General features: G+C 44.2%; 1 protein-coding gene across 1 annotated transcript in view; it reads right to left on the reverse strand.

The window, feature by feature from the left end:
* The window catches only part of UCHL3 (ubiquitin C-terminal hydrolase L3), a 49,505-nt gene extending 31,573 nt beyond the window's left edge, over positions 1-17,932 (reverse strand). The window contains exon 1 of the mRNA XM_031607973.2: positions 17,774-17,932. The gene's annotated coding sequence lies outside the window, so the exon portion shown is untranslated. The remainder of the gene's footprint in view (positions 1-17,773) is intronic.
* Between the last annotated feature and the right edge of the window lie 2,928 nt (positions 17,933-20,860).

Raw genomic sequence — 20,860 nt, forward strand, 5'->3', positions numbered from 1 at the left:
CACACCATGAGTACTTCAGAATATCTGATGCCAGCTGCTTATATTGGAGGTGCTGGGCTTCAGTAATTCAAAATCGGGGTCTCTGATGGTGGTTATGTGTTTTTGTTGTTGTTGTTGTCAGTATTTCACATCAGAACATCGTGTGAACATCAGTGGGAGTAAAAGAGTTAATGTTCTGGTTCCGTTTACTGCCTTTTATGGGCATTTTGAGTGTCCTGATGGGAGGGGATGACCTGGCAGGAATAGGAAGTGGGGCGGAGCTCCGGAGGACCCCAGCATCTGCCTCTCTGGCTTTGACTCAGCCATCTCATTTTGCCGCGGGGGAAAGCACGTGCTTGCCTCGCACTGTCATGGTTTGACTCGTACTTTGGGTACTCTTGTTTCTCTCATTTTGTTTGATTTGGTTAAATTTAGTAAATTACCGTTCGTTGTCAGAACGGTCAGATCGTTGCCATTGTGTTTTCTCTTCGTTAAAACTATCTGCTAGCTCTCTGCCCTTCCCCCTGTACCAGAGCGCTCAGCTCGGGGCCAGCCGTTAGTAAACCTTCCTTTTTTTTTTTTCCTTCACTTCTTTGTTTTTTTGTTTTTTCCCGGGGCCTGTGCCCCCCTGTCACGAACTTATATCTAGAGATAACCCCATGACGGATGGTCTTTTCAGAACTTCTGAAAGGAGTTTAAGTCAAAACCTTTTGTCATCTTTCCTATACTGCACCTAGACACCAAAATACAAAAAAGTGATTTTGGATCTGTTACCTAACACACTGCTACTTAAGAAGAAAGGAAAGAGCAACTATAACATCTACTAAACTTGGACAACCATACCTAAAACCCAAGTGCTTGAATTTTTTAAACAGATATTCCCTATTCATTAAGGTAAGCTTTGTGTAGAACCACAGATGGTGAAGTAGGCCATCTGGTCCAGCCCCCCTGTTTCAGCAGGGACAGGGAGAGCAGGTTGCTCTGCACCACATTCAAGCGGCTTTTGAAGAACTCCAAAGGTGGAGACTCCACAGCATCTCTGGGCAGCCTGTGCCAGTGCTCCATCACCCACGCAGCACTGGAGGGCTTCCTAGTGTTCAAGAGGAAACCCTCATGCTCCAGTTCCTGGAAAGATTCCCTTAAAAGCTTCATCAATACTTCTATCCAATGCTATTTGAGGAAATCTCTTCATTGATATACCTGCAGTGAAGATGTTTAAGAAGCCTGAGAAGAGCAAACCCAAGTCATAGAATCACAGAATGGCCTGGGTTGAAAAGACCATAATGATCATCTAGATTCAACCTCCTGCTATGTGCAGGGTCACCAACCACCAGACCAGGCTGCCCAGAGCCACATCCAGCCTGGCCTTGAATGCCTCCAGGGATGGGGCATCCACAACCTCCTTGGCCAACCTGTTCCAGTGAGTCACCACCCTATGAGTGAAAAACTTCCTCCTAATATTTAACCTAAACCTCCCCTGTCTCTGTTTAAAACCATTCCCCCTTGTCCTATCACTATCCACCCATGTAAAAGGTCGTTACATAATCTGTGCCTTTCTCTTTCTTCCTTCCATAATCTATCCAATGAGCAGATTCACGCACATGAGAATTAACAGTTATTCTACATTTAAATAGATTCATATTAATATAGATAAACCTGCAAGAAATACCAGAAACATCTATTTTTCAAAACAAAACAGAAGAAATGTCTCCTCCTAACATGAGATCCCTTCAAATGAGGACATTTTGTTTTGTTTTAATCAGCAACACCATAGAACATCTTCTACAAGTGAGGCAAGACAATAGAACATATTCATATCATTAAGTTCACTAAAGGAATGAAACTGCAGTTTATAGCCAGTATTTTAAGGAAAGAAAGAACTACAAAGTATTTCATGAGAACACCTTCACTGCTGTTATTCAGAATAACTCTGGGAACTGTGCAATTGAGAAAATACTGTTTATTATTTTGCAAGATTACATGAAAAAAGAATGCAAAAACCTGACAAAGCAAAAAGATACCTACCTAGAAAAATAAAATGAACAGAAAATCCCTTGTAATACAATTTATATAAGCATACAAACGGAAGGTTGTACTTAGCTAAGTAACCAATTCTTAGTATTTGTAATTTAGATTATTTTAATAATGCACAACTGCTTGCTTTCAATTCCTTTGTGTATAATTTCTGGAGATATTTTATAATAAACCCGTTGTGTTAGAACTCAGTATTGTACTGTTTAGGCATTGTAAGGTTGTATTTCTTTAACATCTGAATGCTTCCAGGGATGGGGCATCCACAGCCTCCTTGGACAACCTGTTCCAGTATGTCACCACCCTCTGAGTGCCCAATCACCCTCTGCAGTTCTTTATTCTTCTGTACCAGCAACTCCTCATTTAGAGTGGCCACAGTACAGTCTTATCAAAACAACAGGTGCCCCACTATAATAAGGTTACATGGGAAGTTCACTATCTACTACAAGTTCTTTAATATACTCAAACATTACTTCAGGACCTCACAAAAACTCAAGGAATACATCTCAGTTATAATCACATTTTTAAATTTAATTTTATTTTTACTATTTGAATCTGTAGTGAAAAAAACTCGACTTCATTTAAAATATGATATATCCAGGAAATTCTTCTCACAGTTGTTTCTTCAGTATGTATAAAAAAAGCTGTACTGACTAACAGAGCTCCTTGTCTTCACAATAAAATATACATATTTCCAGTGCAATTCACCAAGCAGTTTTGAAACTTTGTACTCACTATGACCAGGTATTGCTGTACCCTTGAATCAGAATCAGATCAACACACAGACAGCAATTCAATATATAACACAGTAATCTAGACTAACTAGCTGACTTGGTTTTCCTCTGAAACCACTCTTACTGAGCTAAAGCTTCAAAAAAACTGAGGCTGAGACTGGAAGTGGAGCTATCAGGTCAGAGATGCACAACAGGCAATCACATTATGCTGAAAAAAACACGTAAGAAGTTTCTGCGCATCACAAGTGCTTTCACTCTGTATGAGAACTACTAAATCATGGCCTGAGCCTCTGATTGTCCACCTGAAATGAGCAATGAGTCAGCCCTTGGAGCACAGGTGAAGGTAATTCACCTGTGCTACCGGAAGGGGTGGTGCCTGGCTCCACCTCTCCTAGACCGGATTTAAGAGCTGACTACCAGTAGGAAAAGATCTGTTTTAGAGATTGTTCTTCTTAGAGTCTTCTCAACAAGCCCAGGATAACAGTAAGCTTTCTGGTTATTTTTCTTTGGTGTGATAAGCTGTTTAGCCTAATGTTCCTGTATATTTCTTAATTACAACATCTGTATATTCACTGATTATACACTTTGTGAGCCAGCAGGCCAAATATACTAAAATTTATGTTACGTCCTTTCTATGGAATTTCCATAAATGGGTCAGGGGAGAGAATGTGACCCCACGAGATAAAATGATTCTGGAACAGATCCTAGGATTTGTGGAAGATCCTTATTATGAACTTTCAGTTATCACTGAAAAATGGGGTCCCCTACATGTTATGGGAAATATCTCTCCGTATTGTATTGCAGACTACTTTCAGGGACTTAGCAAAGATATACTAAAAATGAAAGAACGACAGTTAGCTGCCTCCACAGTGGTATATGGCTGCAATCAAATGCTTTAGATCACACTGAAATAAGGAATAATACCATAGAAAATGAAAACCAACTTTTGAAAAAGAGTATTGAAAAGTCACAGCAAGAACTTGGTATATTAACAGAGAAGAAATCAATTCTGCATCTTCCAATAGGTCAAGTTTACAACATTTCAATAGCCAATGACCAGACTCCTGAATTAATGGACTTTGTTGATCAGGAAAACAAAAATTCTAAATTAGATCTCAAAACTCTGATTGTGACAGATCTGCTAGAAGTCTGTCCTGTTATAATTCAGGAAACAAAAAAGTACAGGATAGACCGGCAGCGTTGCCACCTGATCAGAGGCCCCCTGCCTAGACTCGCTTGCACGTAACAGCCCAGCCATACACAGCAACAGAACTGATGGATTTAGTGCAGTGATTTTGGTAGAAGCCTAGAGAAAGTATGCCAGCTTGATTAAGACTGTGAGATTCTGGGGCAGAAAGTGTTATGGTGAATGGCCCGTAAATATCCAAGTTGGCCACCATGACTGTCCATCCTGCCCTCAGGCAGAGGTTATAGGCAAGTGTTCAATATATTAATGAAAACCATTCTATTAAGGAATGGTTAATGGTGGCCTGCTGTACGGTATGGCTGAATAAATCTGATACACCTCTACATACAGGGATGTGGTCTTCTATGGAGGACTTTTAAAACTGTATCCATGAACCAGGCATAAGGGAAGCAATTTATGAAGATATATTTGATGGCCCTGATATGGTCAAATTCTCAGTGGGGATAAGACTTAATTCTACAGCAAGCCCCCTCTCATCTATATGGCACTTTGGTCTATGTATTAAATCCCCTGGTGACCTCAGAAGTGGTAGTCCAGCAGGCTGCCCAGTTAGTGGCTGACCTTGGAGAAACAGAACGCCTGGGGACTAGGCGCAACATTCAGACATTAGAAGAAACCAAGGTCCTGTCCATGATTAAAACTAAAATGCCAGCTACTTGAGCTCCTCAATTGGGACCCATAAGGGTTTCCCAATAACAAATGTTTAATGATTTAACTTGGGCTAGGGTCCAATTTGCTAAGACTGATTACCAGCCCAATCATGTCCTCCTCCTCCAGCTTTGGAAAGAACTAAAGGACAATCAAAAATTTCAGAACTACCCCAAGAAACCTTGGGTGAGAAATAGGCTGCCAACTACAACATGGAACTTAGAAGATTTCATAGTCCCCAGTAGGAAAAATAAAGCCTCCTCAGGTGTCTCAGGCCACGATGCCCGAGCCACCAGAGGCAAAAGAATTGGCCATAGCACAATTCATGGCATGACGTGGGATGTTAGTCCCCCTAGAGCCTCCAAACTGGATTGGAGGCCCTATGTAGAGTTAATGATTTATTAGTCTTGAAAAAAATATTCAGAGAGTTACAGCATTAGTGGACACTGGAGCAGAAACATCAATTACCTGGAGATCTGACTAAATTTGATGGAGACAGAGTGATGATTGGTGGTTTTTGGGGACAGACCATTCCTGTCACCCAAACATGGTTGAAACTGGGGGTTGGCCATCTCCCACCCCGGAAGTACAAAATGTTTATTGCCCCAGTCCAGGAATACATCTTGGGCATAGATATTCTATGGTGTCTGGCTCTTCAGTCATGGGAGGGTTCAGACTTTGACAGAGATGTACTAGTATTCAGGCGGTGCAGGCAATATTAAGAGGCCATGTGAAACATGGGCCTATTTGCCTGCCAAAACAGCGCCAGATTACTAATGTAAGACAGCATTGACTCCTGGGTGGGCAGGATGAAATATTGAGAATGGTGCAGTAATTAGAGAAAGTGGGCATTATAAGATCTGCACACAGCCCATATAATTCCCCCGTATGGCCAGTGCAAAAGTTGGATGGCATGTGGAGAATGACAGCGGATTACAGAGAATTAAATAAGGTCACACTGCCTATTCATGCGGCCATACCCAATACTGCCTCCCAAACGGACACATTAAGTATGGAGATAAAAACTACGATTGTGTCTTAGATTTAGCAAATGCATTCTTCAGTATCCCAATTGCTGAGGAATCACAAGATCAGTTTGCGTTTACATGGGGAGGCAGGCAGTGGACCATTCAGGTCCTGCCACAGGGGTACATGCATTTGCTGACATATTATCATAACCTAGTGGTATGTGACCTGGCTAATTCGAAAAAACCTGATGATGTTAACTTATATCATTGATGATCTCCTGCTGACATGTGACTCACTGGAGGCAGTAGGACAGGTGACAGATCTGTTAACCGCCTATTTGCAACAGAGAGGATAGGCTATAAATCCCCAAAAGGTGCAAGGTCCAGGTCTACCTGTAAAATTTCTGGGGGTGGTTTGGTCAGGAAAGACCAAAGTACTACCCAGTGCTGTCATAGGTATGGTTCAGGTGTTCCCAGTCCTTACAACACCGAAGCTGCTGCAAGAGTTTCTAGGTATACTGGGTTACTGGTGTTCCTTTTATACCTCACCTAGCGCAGCTGCTAAGGCCACTGTACAGACTCACAAAAAAGGGGCAGCTATGGGACTGGGGGAGAACAGAACAGGATGCTTTCCAACATGCAAAACTGGCAGTTAAACAAGTCCAGGCATTGGATATATTTGATCCTACCCTCCCAGCCAAGTTGGACGTTCACGTCACTCAAGAAGGCTTTGGTTGGGGCCTGTGGCAATGCCAGAATTCATTTCGGACCCCCATTGGTTTCTGGTCTCAGGTCTGGCATGGAGCAGAAGAAGGATACAGTATGACTGAAAAACAGTTATTGGCTGTCTATTCTGCATTACAGGTGGTTAAGCCAATAACTCAAATGGCTGAAGTTGTATTTAAGACCGCTCTGCTGATTCAGGGGTGGGTGAAAGATCTGACCACCTTCCTAAGACAGGTGTGGCCCAAGCACAAACAGTGGCACGATGGTTGCCTACCTCAGCCAAAGGAGTAGTCTGTCTTCATCACCCTTGAAAGAAGAACTCCAGAAGATCCTAGGCCCAGTGATGTACCATAGTGATGCACCAAAAGAAAGATTTGTCGCTCCACCAATAGAAGAGTCCCATTCAGGAGGAAAAATATCCTATTCCTGAAGATGCCTGGTACACAGATGGGTCCAGCAAGGGCAACCCAAGCAAGTGGAGAGCAATAGCATACCATCCCTCCACCAAGATAAATATCAGTTTGATGAGGGGGATGATGAGAGCAGCCAATGGGCAGAACTGTGAGCTGTGCGGATAACCAAGGAACCTGGTGACAGTATCCTGAATATCTGCACAGATAGCTGGGTTGTGTACCGGGGGCTCACTCTGTGGATTGGACTATCCATGCCTGACCAATCTGGGGCAAAGACATGTGGTTAGACATACAGTATACAGTCAAACACAGGACTGTACGTGTCTACCATGTTTCTGGTCATCAGCCCCTACAGTCACTGGGAAATGATGAAGCTGACACGCTGGCCTGAGTTCGATGGATTGAGAATTTGCCATCTGAGAACATTGCCTATTGGTTACATCAGAAGCTACAGCATGCAGAAAAAAAAGACAATGTGGGCAGCTGCTAAAGCATGGGGGCTGCCATACAGCTACCTGACATTGTCCAGGCATGCAGGGATTGCGACACTTGCTCTGAGACCGAGATCGTTGCCTGAGACAACAGCCCACCTTGCTAGAGGACACAATCCTCTCCAGTGATGGCAGGTTGACTACACTGGGCACCTTCCTCAGTCTGTGGGGGCAAGATATGCCCTGAGCTGTGTGGACACTGCAAGTGGACTACTGCAAGCCTGTCCAGTACTGAAAACAAACCAGGCATATACCATCAAGGCACTCACTAAACAGGACACTTCAAGTCATTGAGAGAGACCAAGGGACTCATTTTACTGTGCAACATTACAGAGCTGTGCAAAAGAAAATAAGATCCACCTGCCATATAATCCAACGGGAGCAGGCCTCATTGAATGTTATAATAGCATTCTTAAGGCTGATCTGAAGACAGATTCCCAGTCCCTGCAGGGGTGGATAAAGAGACTCTATGAAATTGTATAAGCATCACCATGTGCCAGATCTCTGTAACAGAAGAGTTAACCCAGTCATTAGTTCATGCCATGAAGGGGTGGAGTGTATGGGAACTGTTGATCACTGCCTGAACCTCTGATTGACTACCTGAGGTGAGCAGTGAGTCAGCCCTGGGAGCACAGGTGAAGGCAATTCACCTGTGCTACCAGAAAGGAGTGGAGCGTGGCTCCACCTCTTCTAGACCCCATTTTAGAGCTGACTACTTTTGGGGAAGGATCTCTTTTGGAGATCACTCCTCTTGGAGTCTTCTCAGCGAACCCAGGACCAGGGTAAGCTTTCCATCTATTCTTCTTCGGTGTGATAACGTGTTTAGCCTAACTTTCCTGTTTTAATTATATTATCTGTATGTTCATTGATTACATACACTCCAACACAATAGCACACTTGTGAGGACCACCACCATCAATGCGTTTCAGGAATTGTGGGTGCTGCTCTTCTAGAGATTTCAGTCAGCATGGCTTTCATTTGGAAAAGCATGTTTGACAGAGTTACAAACATAGTTCATAAAATAGATGGCCCTCTAGGAAAAGTCAAGCTCATTTCCTGAGATAATGAACTAGTCTCTGTGTATGTGTGATGCCCTGAAGAAACATGGTCCCTGACTGGACCGAGAATGGCTGTATCCAGCTTTTGTCATTCACTCTGTGTTTTGATCTTTAAATCTCCCCCAGAAGTTGCAGGTGTCAAGAAAGTCCATGGACTAAATTTCTTTTTGTAGCTTACCCTCATAGCATTGAAGTATTAAAAATGGGACCAAAGGCCTGAAAACTATATTGGCAGGTAACTATGACCTGGAAAATAAGCCTTATTTCCTCTAGTCAACCCTGCCTACTTTAACTGCACTACCTGAAGCCACTGCTTGAGCTTCATAACCAGCTCCATTCAATTAGCAGTATCTACCTGTAATGAGGGCATGAATTGGTGGCACTGTATCTAACCTAGGATCTAACCATTGGAAATCTTTAAGATTATTTATGTTTTCCCTTACCGGCTGATTTCTATATTTTTACATAATTCCAATGCATTTGCACAATGAAGGGCTTACACACAAAGGAGTTTTGATCACAATGTAACACTTAGTCAATGGTTTACAGGCTGGTTTGGCCCAGTTCTGTGACTAGCGGGGTAGAAGGATTTTGCAAAATCCATGCCTACGGAAAAGGGAAACAGGGGACCCCAAAATAATTAAAAACAGTGGCAACGATCTGAGGAGAAACACACTAATTTACTAAATATGGTATCGGAATGCAATATAATGCACTGTAATAGAGTTTAATTAGAATTGAAACTAATAAATCAAATGTAATGAGAGTGTCCGAAAGGTGGCTAGGCCTCACCATAAAGCTGAGGTGAGATGCGCAGTCTAGTTAAGCAGCAGGGAGGAGAGCCAGATGAAGAAGAGCACATCAGGTGACCTTGCCAGGGGTTATATCTCCTCTCTGACCGCAAAGCCCCCTGAGGTATGTATTTCTTCTTCTCTTCTGGATAGGTGCCTGGAACAGTTTAACTCCCAGTTGCACTCCCAGTGCACTACATGATGTTGTGATGTGGAATACCAATAATAAAAAATCATGTAACTATGATATTCCACTCCTTATTCTACACCATGCTTAATATATACAAACGAATCACAATTACCATATGTTAAACACATGCATGCACAAACCTATATATACATATGGAATTACTGACTGCACTCCCCCAACATCAAGTTCCTTGTGGTACACACTAAACATGCCCATTTTTCTGCATCATCCACCAAGTAGTCCCTGGGCAAAAACAGTTCCACAAAGAGGTGGAACTTCCCAGAAGCTGGAAAGACCCAAACCGCTTTTCCTAATGTGTTCTTTACATGTACTAAGGGACCTGATGTCCTGTGACAGTATGTAGGCAGGACCATTGCGATTGATAGATCCTCTGGTATTGACCAACCAGGTGGCTTCTGCCAAATACTTCTCCCAGTACTTAAAGTTACACCACCCATTGTTTTCAACATGGTTTTTAACAAGCCACTGTAGTGTTCAATTTTACCAGAAGCTGGTGCATGGTAGGGAATATGATAAATCCCCTCAATGCCATGTTCTTTGGCCCAAGTATTTACAAGAGAATTTTTGAAATGAGTCCCATTATCTGACTCAAGTCTTTCTGGAGTGCCATGTTGCCACAGGACTAATTTCTCAAGACCCAGTATGGTGTGTCGGGCAGTAGCATGGGGTACTGCATATATTTCAAGCCACCCGGTGGTTGCCTCTACAATAGTAAACACATAACACAAGTGCAAGATTGTGGTAAGGTGGTATAATCAACCTGCCATGCCTCCCCATATTTATATTTTTGCCAGCACCCTTCCCCCCAGAGAGGTTTCATCATCTTAGCTTGTTTAATTGTGGAGCATGTGTCACACTCATGAATAACCAGTGCAAATCCATAGTTAAGTCCACCCCTCAGTCCCTAGCCTGTTTGTATGTTGCATCTCTTCCTTGATGGCCTAAGGTCTCACGGGCCCTCTGCCCTAGAAATAATTCACTCGTGTTGCCAGTCCAGGTCTATTTGAGCCACCTTAATTTTGGCAGCTCAATCTATCTGGTGGTTATTTTGTTGCACATAAGCATATAGCCAACCTTTACAGCCATATTCTTTATTTGAACAGCAATATCTTCCCACAGTTCAGCAGCCCAAATAGGTTTACCCCTTCTTTGCCAGTTATTTTGCTACCACTGCTGTAACCACCACCATAGGGTGTTTTCCACCATCCATGAGTCAGTGTAAAGATAAAGCATTGGCCACCCTCCTGCTCAGCAACATCTAAGGCCAATTGGACAGCCTTTATCTCTGCGAACTGACTTGATTCTCCTTTTCCTTCCGTGGCCTCTGCAACTTGTCTTGTGGGGCTCCTCACAGCAGATTTCCATCTGTGATGCTTCCCCACAATACAACACGATTCATCTGTGAAAAGGGCATATTTCTTTTTCTGGTAGTTCATTGTATGGTGGGCTTTTTAGCACACGATACTACTTCTGCTAGCAACGTTCAAACTTTTTGCCTTCAGGCCAGTCCGTGATCACCTCTAGGACTCCTGGATGGCTGAGGTTCCCCTTCCGAGCTTGTTGTGTAATCACCACAATCCACTTACTCCAAGTGGCATCAGTAGCACGATGGGTAGAGGGAACCTTTCCCTTGAACATCCAGTTCAGCACTGGCAGTCAAGGTGTCAGAAGGAGCTGCGTTTCAGTACTGACTACTTCAGAAGCAGCCCAAACCCTCTCATACAGGCTAAGATATCCTTTTACTTGGAGCGTAGCACTCTTCAGACCCCTTGTATGCTCTACTCCAGAATCCAGGGGTTGGCCTCAAGTCTCTCCTGAGGCTCTTTGCCACAAACTCCAAGTGGGACCTTTCTCTCCAGCAGCAGTGTAGAGGATGTTGCTTCCATCTTGTCCCATTTGTACTGGCCCCAGGGCCACAGCATGGGCTATCTCCTGCTTCATCTGCTCAAAAGCCTGCTGCTGTTCAGGACACCACATGAAATTGTTGTTTTTCTGTGTTACCTGATAAAGGGGGCTTACAATGAAGCTATAGTTTGGAACATGCATTCTCCAAAAGACCACTACACCCAGAAAAGATTGCATCTCTTTCTTATTAGTGGGCAGAGACACGGCTGTGATTTTGTTGATCACATCTGTCAGGATGTGACGATGTCCATCTTGCCACTTTATACCTACGCACTGAATTTCCTAGCCAGGTCTTTTCACTGTGTTTTGCTTAACAGCAAAACCAGCATGCAGAGGGATCCACATTATTTGCTCTCCTTTCTCAAAAACTTCCTTTGCTGTGTTGCCTCACACAGTAATGTCCTCAATGTACTGTAAGTGCTCAGGAGTACTGCCCTGTTCCAGTACAGCTTGGAACAACCCACGGCAAATGGCTGGGCTGTGTTTCCATCCCTGGGGCAAACAATTCCAGGTATACTGAATGCCCCTCCAGGTGAAAACAAACTGTGGCCTACATTCTTTGGCCAAAGGAATGGAAAAGAATGCACTGGCAAAGTCAGTGGTGGCATACCGATTCGTACTGGAGTTCTAGCATGTCTGGTACAGCAGCACTCAGTGGGAGTGTGACTTCATTCAGGCCACGGTAATTCACCATCAGCCTCCATTCTCCACTGGCTTTACGCACTGGCCATATGGGACTATTAAAAGGCGAGTGTTTTGCTGATCACTCCCTGATTCTCTAGTTAATGAATCAACTTCTGAATGAGTAGCAAAGAATCCCTGTTGGTACGGTATTGCCATCTGTGCACCGTTTTTGTAGCAATAGGTACCTGTTGCTTTTTCACTCATAGCAACTCCACAACAGACAGATCTTCTGATAGGCCAGGCAAAACAGACAACTGCTCAACATCTTCTGCGTCTACAGCAGCTATCCCAAAGGCCGATCAATACCCTTTGGGATCCTTAAAATATCCCCTTCTGAGGTAATCAGTAACAAGTACACATGGAACTTGTTGCAATAGGGTGCTTTTGCCAATCTTTACCAGTGAGGCTGATTTCAGACTCCAACAAGCTCTTCGGAACCCCCAGTCACCCCATGAATATAAACTGATTCTGTCCCTTGGAGACTCGAGGGCATTAGAGTGCACTAAGCACCAGCATACAACAGGGCCTTATATTTCTGTGGTTCTGATGTGCCAGGCCATCTAATCCACACAGTCCAATATACTCTATTATCCCTTTCCCCCCCTCCTCGGCTGGGGGCAGGGCCCCTCTATTTGTTACCTCAGTTGTCCGTAGCAACTGGAGCAATCACCTTTTGGAGAAATTCACCTTGGTGGTTGATTTGTCTTGCAATTCTTTTACCCATGTTTGAAGCGCAGGAGTGGATTTTTTATACTACTTCTTCATATCTTCTCCATGGTCATGTAGGTAATGCCACAAGGCAAAATGCGATGCGGTCTCAATGTTTTCACTTGCTTGAGCAGGAAGATGTCTTCTTTTGATAGCTGAGATGTTGGATGATGCAAGCTGGGAGGAAACCAAGTTGATCAGCCCCTCAGGTAGGCTGTTTTGGGAATCCTGATCCCCATTGGATGTATCCGGTACCACCATGGATCCATCAGCATTAAGCAAGGTAGACAGTTTGCCTATTATATCATCTTGTTTGCCCTCCATTCTGTCCAGTTTTTCAGCTACTTTTGCAATGGCTGAAACACAAGCTCATAGAGAGCTTAAACGTAACTCACAGTCTTGAAGTATTAATCAGTTCATTTATAAGGGGTCTTCTTTACCCTGTGCCATACATTGCTGCAGATGTACTGGCGGACCTTTCTGGTGCAGTCTTTGTAAATACATACCACATATTTGGTGTACACCTGACTCTCTCAGGATCATGTTCTTGGTCTGGCTCATCAGGAATGAAAGTGGGGCTATGTATCACTTCTATTACGGCGTATTCTCTCAAGTAACAGATGCTTTTTTCCGTATCAGTCCATTTTTTTTTCCCCTCAGGCATCAGATAATCTTGAAGGGGTATCTTTCTTTTACGGCTAACAACATCCGCTTCCAGAGGGTGAAGGCCTGGTTCTGGCATGTACTAATACCTATATCAATGGCTGAGTCCCTAGCAATGCCACCCAGTTGGTGAGCTTCTCTAGTATCTGGCCACATACTGTTGGTCCCACTGTCCCAATAAGGAAGTAACCAGGTGACAACAGGCTAATTTGGGTGATGTGAAAAGGCTTTTCTAAGACTTCAAATTTCATTCATTTTCAGAGATCAATCAACAATGGTAACGTCTTGCTCCCTCTTACTCTTTCAGGACTTCTTGTTGCCCTCCTGGGAGCTTGTGACTGCAGTTTTACTGAGGGCCCCTGGACTCAGGGGTGCTTCCCCAGACTTCGGAGCCACTCCTCTGGACCTCTTTCCTGCTCTTCTCTTACAGTGACTGTTTCCTTTACTTTCCTCTCCTCCTCTTTCTTCTGTTCTGAGCCGAGATTCGTTTCATCTTCCATCCTCGTACAGGGGCAACTGACATTGATTCTGGTGCCTCCTCTGATTGATCAGGCTGATCAGTTTTGATGCTCTCCCTCTCCAGCTTGGCTCAGAGTCTGTCTCATTCGATTATGAGAGTATTTAGTTCAGATTGGAGGGTGTCTCACTCAGTTTGAAGGCTGTTGAGTTTGGATTGTGTCGTGGTTTTGTGATTTTTGGTTTTCAGTATTCCACATCATAACATCATGTGGGGCACTGGGAGTTTAACTGTTAATGCTTGAGCTCTGGGTACCTGCCTGGAAGAGAAGAAGAACTACATTCCCCAGGGGACTTTGCGGTCACAGAGAGTCTCGAGATACAACTCCTGGCAAGGTCACCTGACGCGCTCTTCTTTGCCTGCTCTTCGTGGGCTCTCCTCCCTTTTCTCCCTGCTGCTCAACTGGACTGCGCATCTCACCTCCGCCCTCCGTGTTGTGGTAAGGCCTACCCACCTTTCAGACATTCTCTCTCTCATTATATTTGATTTATTAGCTTCAAATTTAATTATATTGTATTATAGTGTGTTATCTTGCATTCTGATAATATATTTAGTAAATTAGTTTGTTTCTCCTCAGATCGTTGCTGCTGTTTTTAATTATTTTGGGGTCCCCTGTTCCCTTTTTTCCGGAGGCGCGGATCTGCGGATCCCTCCGTCCCGCTAGTCACGGAACTGGGCCGAACCAGCCCGTAAAATGTTGACAGATTGAAGGGAGTCTCGCTCGGATTCAAAGGTGTCTTGTCGAGATTGGAGATATTTTCTTTCAGCTCAGAGATCTTCCCCTTCATCTCGGAGACACTCTTGCCAGGTTTTGAGATTCTCTCTCCTGACTAGGAGACTCTCTCAACCAGGAGATTCTCTGTTTCAGCTTGGAGACTCTCTCTTTGGATTTGGTGACTCTGTTTCTCGACTAGGAGACTCTCTTTCTGGATGTGGAGATTATCCCTCTCGGCTTGGAGTCTCTCCTGGGAACTCTCCTTCTCTGCTTAGAAACTCTCTCACTCATTTTGTATTGTCTCCCTTTCAGCTCTGAGACTCTCTCTTTCAGCTTGGAGTCTCTCTCAATTTCAGTAACTCTCTTCCTCTCTGAGATAGTACTGAATAAGGACCGATAAGCATTAGCCAGGCCCCAAATTATTTGTGCCTCCTCAGATCTGCCTGAGCCACAACATCTGTATCTCAAATATCTGTTTAAGCTCTCAGGGTCTTTCAGGTGTTCAGGAGTAAAGCTCATGACACCAAAGATGTCCATATGTCTCTAAAGTCTCTCCCAAACCTCTCCACACTCCCTGCCACTCAGTATTCTCTGGTTCTGGAGAAGGCTGCCTCAAAATATGATAAATACAAATACCTAGTAAAATGATGAACAGTACATTCAGGGAGATAAACAGTGTGATCAGATGAGCATTCAAAAAAATGCATAAAGGATTCAAGGGAGAGACTGGGAACCTGTTTAAAAATCATGAATTCTGTAAAATTAGCAGCTCCCTGTGCAAACAGGTTTAAAAGGGAAAGCAGAATCTTTTTTTTTTTTTTTTTTTCCTCTTTACAGAAGCAAGATAGCAGTGCTCACAGTTTACAAATATCCCAGAATACTGGCAGTCTGCCTGGACTTTCAAGGTCAAGTTTTTCAGTGAGCACCTGTGAAAGAGAGAAACTTTTCCAAGAAAGCTGTCTGAGAGAAGAGAGAGATTCGTTCTAAAAGCTAAAAAACAGCTTTTGCCTGCATTCTCCACCAATAAAAGAAGGGCTTACACACAAAGGAGTTTTGATCACAATGTAACACTTAGTCAATGGTTTACAGGCTGGTTTGGCCCAGTTCTGTGACTAGCGGGGTAGGAAGATTTTGCAAAATCCATGCCTACGGAAAAGGGAAACAGGGGACCCCAAAATAATTAAAAACAGTGGCAACGATCTGAGGAGAAACACACTAATTTACTAAATATGGTATCGGAATGCAATATAATGCACTGTAATAGAGTATAATTAGAATTGAAGCTAATAAATCAAATGTAATGAGAGTGTCCGAAAGGTGGCTAGGCCTCACCATAAAGCTGAGGTGAGATGCGCAGTCTAGTTAAGCAGCAGGGAGGAGAGCCAGATGAAGAAGAGCACATCAGGTGACCTTGCCAGGGGTTATATCTCCTCTCTGACCGCAAAGCCCCCTGAGGTATGTATTTCTTCTTCTCCTCTTCTGGATAGGTGCCCAGAACTGGAGTATTAACAGTTTAACTCCCAGTGCACTACATGATGTTATGATGTGGAATACCAATAATAACCAAAAATCATAAAACTATGATACACTTAAGAATCCACGCATGTTATAGTTGTGGATTTTTGTTTAAGAGTTCATTATCACACCTCACAACAATATCAACATTAACGTGAGCAGAATGTTCTAAGGACACTCTAATACTCAAGAAAAATAAATAAAATAACATTAAAAATCCAAAACACACAAGTGAAGAAGCAGGAAAAACAAACCACAAAGGAGCACGTGGATAGAGGTCCACAGAAGATGTGTGCATTAACTTACTTCTAGACACACAAACAACAGCCATAAGAAATACCCCATATTATTTTCATCCTTAAGAATACTATAATAGAAGAGTACAAAGCGATACACATCCAAACCTCCCAAAAAACCCAAACAGAATCTGTCCTTGCAATTAACAGGATTATTCCAAGACATGTTTGTAACTTCATCTGAATATCAAATTTCTACCATTATTGTTTTAAATACAGGTGGAATATGAGTAACTGGTAACTAACAGTCCTATTGTTATACAGTTTACCAATATAAAAATAAGATTAATAAAACCATGATTAATGATGCAAAATGTACTCCTGCTTAATAGAGATCTTTAGTTTTTTCTTTTTTTCTTCTTCTTTTCTTCCCAGTAAAAGAAGATATGCCTCAGTCTAAAATTCTTAATAACTACAACTGTTGCTCAGTTAAGGCTGGAAAGACACATTAAGAAAGAAAAATCTAACTTATCTAAAGATAAATACTAGCAAGAAAATCCTTGTGAAGCCAAATTCACATATCCATGATCCTCCACAATGAACTGATATCATCTGTCATGGATGCAAAGCCTATGCACAAAGGAGGCTTTGAGAAAAAGAACAGCTTCTTTAACATTCTTGTAGGATTTTTTCCATATAGCAACAAGACAACTCTTGATATACAAGAGTTGGAAAAGAGTTACTTCCTCTTCCTCCTTGATTTCTAATGTACAGCTGATAAGACTTTATTCATACCACAATTAACTCACCCAGCATCTGGAAAGTCAGAAAAAAGAACAGTAGTATGCAATTTCTCTAGCACTTACCCATAATTCTTTTCTTCCAAATTACAATTTAATCTCTGAATTTCAATATTCTTTAAGAATCCGAATTAAGGAAAGTAAAGCTCACAGCAGGGGCTGCTAATTTTAACTCAAAGCTGGGATTAAAAAATTCTTTAGTTGCTCCACAGCAATAACAATATAAGAATCATAAAATTAGTTCTAAGAACGTCACCTTACTGCTGAAAGCTTCATAATCTTTTGACTCAAACACATCTGCAGCAAAATCAATAAGCCTGCTGGGATCAACATCTGACCTCTTGTACTTGTTGAAGATATTCAGAATTAAGGCTGAGTGCAACGCAGGGCCACAGAATGAGTATTTTTCCTTCTTGAGCTCACAAAAGACTGTAAGTGCTGGATAAGCCACATTTCCTTTCTCAAGTGTGGATTCTACAGTGCTGGCAAAACCAAATGTAACTAATTATGCTGATATAGTCATAAGTAAGTGTAAATACGGTAAAATATATCATTTTTTATTATCAGTCAAAGAAGAAGACTGCAACATAGCAATGTACGCAGAGCCACACTAGCCCACAAAGTCAGCACATGCATAACCAAAACTGGTATATAAATCTATAATAATATTGTAACTAAAAACAAATAAGGCAAAACCCACCTGCAACCTATCCACATCAGGAATTACTTTATGTTAACAGCCCAACCACTTCCCCACTGCAGAACACACGCACCTTTACCAAGGGTCCTTAACCGCACCGCACACACACACAGCTTTCCCAGGAGGCTCCCGAAGGCCGGGCACCAGAAGGCGGAAGCCCTCCTCTCGTTGGGGAGACAGGAGCCTCTGCTACACGAAAATGAAAGGCGACGTGCCTGAGCCGCAAGGGAACCGCGCTACCTCCCACAGAAGGCGCTTACCTGATTGGTGACCTGAAAAAAAAGAAGAAACGGAGCGGGGTTACGAGCATAGCGGAGCTTGAGAGCTGGCACCCACCCCCTGCCATCAGCACCCCGATAGCGAAATCCAGCATCCCCACGCCGCCCCTTCCCTTCCTTTTTCCCTCCCTCCCTTTTTCCCTCCCTCCCAGGCAGCGCCCTTTCTCCCCGCCGCTACCCCCAGTCACCCTCCCGCAGCACTCACGTCGGGGTTGGCCTCCAGCGGCAGCCAGCGATGCGGCTCCATGGCGGCGGGCAGCACGATGCTGACAGCGCCCGGCACCGCCTCGCCTCAGCGCTGACCCGGGGCCGCGCCACCGAGACGAGCGAGACCGGGGGGAGCCGCAAGGGAAAACAGCCGTCCCGCACCCCGACGCACAGCTCGCCCGCCCTGCCGAACAGCCGAGCGAGACGCCCCGCAAAGCGCCGAACGCCCTGCCCCGTGGATACTCTCGCACAACAACGGTCAGAAGATTTCCCGTTGCCCGCCCCTCGGCTCCCCCCGACAATGGATTCTCCCAGCAGGACACAGGGTGGTGCCTCAGCCGCCCCGCCCCGTGCTCCCTCCCACTGGAACCTGCGCAGCGAGCGGCAGCCACGGGGGGGTGCTCTAACGGCGCTGGGCCGCACAGCCGCTTCCCGCCTCCCGCCCCCTCCGCCCAGAGAGCGCTTGGAGACCGGCGCCAACAGCCGCTGTTGGAACGGAATAGTCTTTAAGGTCCCTTCCGCAGTTCATCAGCAGGGCAAAGCCGTAAGAAAAGGGATGCGGAGTTGGAAAGAACAGTGTTTAAGAAATGCAGTAATCACAGAGGATGATTTCCTTCAAAAAATCTGTTTTACGGTGCACTCAAAGCAGTGGCAGCAAGTTGCCTCACTCCGGTAGTGAGCTCCATTTTCTCTTCTAAAGCTGTGAATCCTCTCAGGTCTTCCCACCTCAGAAGCACATATATTCACTTCTTTGGCTTAGATCATATCTGTTCATCCTTTTGGCTAAGATCAAGAGAAGTATAATATACATAGATGGATGGAGTGCTGGTAGCCAGGGTGCCTACCTTCTGCCCTCTGCTTGGAGCACTGCCAGCAGGCAGCCAGTAGGAGGCAAGAAGCTGTAAGAAAAAGCAACCACACCAATGCCCGTCCCTTCAGTGGACTGCAAGGGAGCTGCCACCTGCTCGTCATCATGGGGTCAGAGTGCTTGCGAGAGCAGCTGCACGTTCATTTCACACGGTGGATGCCTGGAAAAGCTTTTTATGATAGCCTTAATCCGGACCCCCAGGCCCATCCAGCTTTCACTGCCATGAAGAGATTCAGAGCAGCAGGATGCCAGAGGCTGAGCTGTGCTTATGTCCGGAAAGAGATGCTGTGCCAGCTTACAGGCAAACCACAATCTCACAAGAGCAAGAGTGAGTGTAATGAGAGCAGTGTTACTCTCAGAGACAGAGTACCAAGGTGACAGGAGGCCAGGAGAGGCAGGGGTTCTAGACACCACACGGCTGAGGCCCTGGCATTGGAGAAATGCAGCTGGTACCAGAAATGCATTCTGCCTTCTGTCTGAAGAGCTATATGCAGAATTTCATGTAGTTCTGTAGTGAGGGCTGATGTAAATAGTGCCCTATTCTGAACATTACATTTGTGAAATGGAGTAAATTACCTAGTTTTTAATTTACCCCTGTTACTAGTAAGCAGGACTATTGTTACACGCCTGTGCCTGAACATTCTCTATTGACCTATCAATAACATCATAGTGCATCTCTTTAGCAATCCAGTCTATTGCTGGCTCATGAGATTTGTCTCTTTCTACACAAAGTGTCTCCTCACATTAAGCTCTCAGTCCTTTTCAAGCTAGAAGATGGGCCTTTACTCTCAGTTTGCAGTCACAGCCATTACCTATCTTCCTCGGCCACACAAAGCTTCAGAAATTATATTTACAAAATGCAGAGTTGTCTAAACACAAGTTAATACTGTGGATGGACTGACTAACTGAAATCATTAAATACTTAACCACCTGCTTCTCTAAATTCAAAGAACTATGCATATGTTTGCAGACAATACTGAATTAGAGGAGCTGTTGACTCCCTTGAGAACAGAGAAGCCTCACAGAGAGATCTTGTCAAATTGGGGGGCTGGGAGATCACCAAGTGCATGTAGTACAACAACAGCAAGCACTGGATTATGCATCAGGATATACGTATAGACTGGGGGCACAGAGCTGGAGAACAGTCATGCAGATCTGGGGGTGCTGGTTGACAGCAGTCAGCAGTGTGCCCTGGCAGCCAAAAGGGACAGCCATATTCTGGGATGCATCAGGCCCAGCACAGCCACCAGATGAGGAGAGAGGTTGTCCTACTCTGCTCTGTGCTGACATGGCCTCACCTACTGTAGAGCAGGTGAGGCTCTACAGTAAAGTGCAGGTTTGGGCACTACAATCTAAGAAGGACATAAAGCTATTAGAGAACATCCAAAGGAGGGCTACAAAGATGGTGAAGGGTCCAAAGGGCAAGATGTGTGAGGAGCAGCTGAGGTCTGTTCAGGCTGGAACAAAGGAGGCTGAGGGGAGGCCTTGTGGCAGACTACAGAATGGCACGGAGCTGCCTCAGGAAAAGGTTCTGCACCAGAGGGTGCTTGGGCACTGAACAGGCTCCCCAGGGCAGTGGTCATGGCACCAAGCTGCAAGAGTTCAAGGAGCGTTTGGACAATGCTCTCACACATAGGGTTTGGATTTTAGGTGGTCTTCTGTAGAGCCAGGAGTTGGTCTTGGTGATTCCTGTCAGTCCTTTCCAAATGAGGGCATTACATGAAAATAACCCCAAAACAAATCAAATTTTCAGCAAATGATTTGGAATGATTCTATAATTACCAAACCATCAGCACATTCAACTTCA

Source organism: Phasianus colchicus, chromosome 1, assembly GCF_987193195.1.
Source record: "Phasianus colchicus chromosome 1, bPhaCol1.hap1.1, whole genome shotgun sequence".
NCBI classification, from domain to species: domain Eukaryota; kingdom Metazoa; phylum Chordata; class Aves; order Galliformes; family Phasianidae; genus Phasianus; species Phasianus colchicus.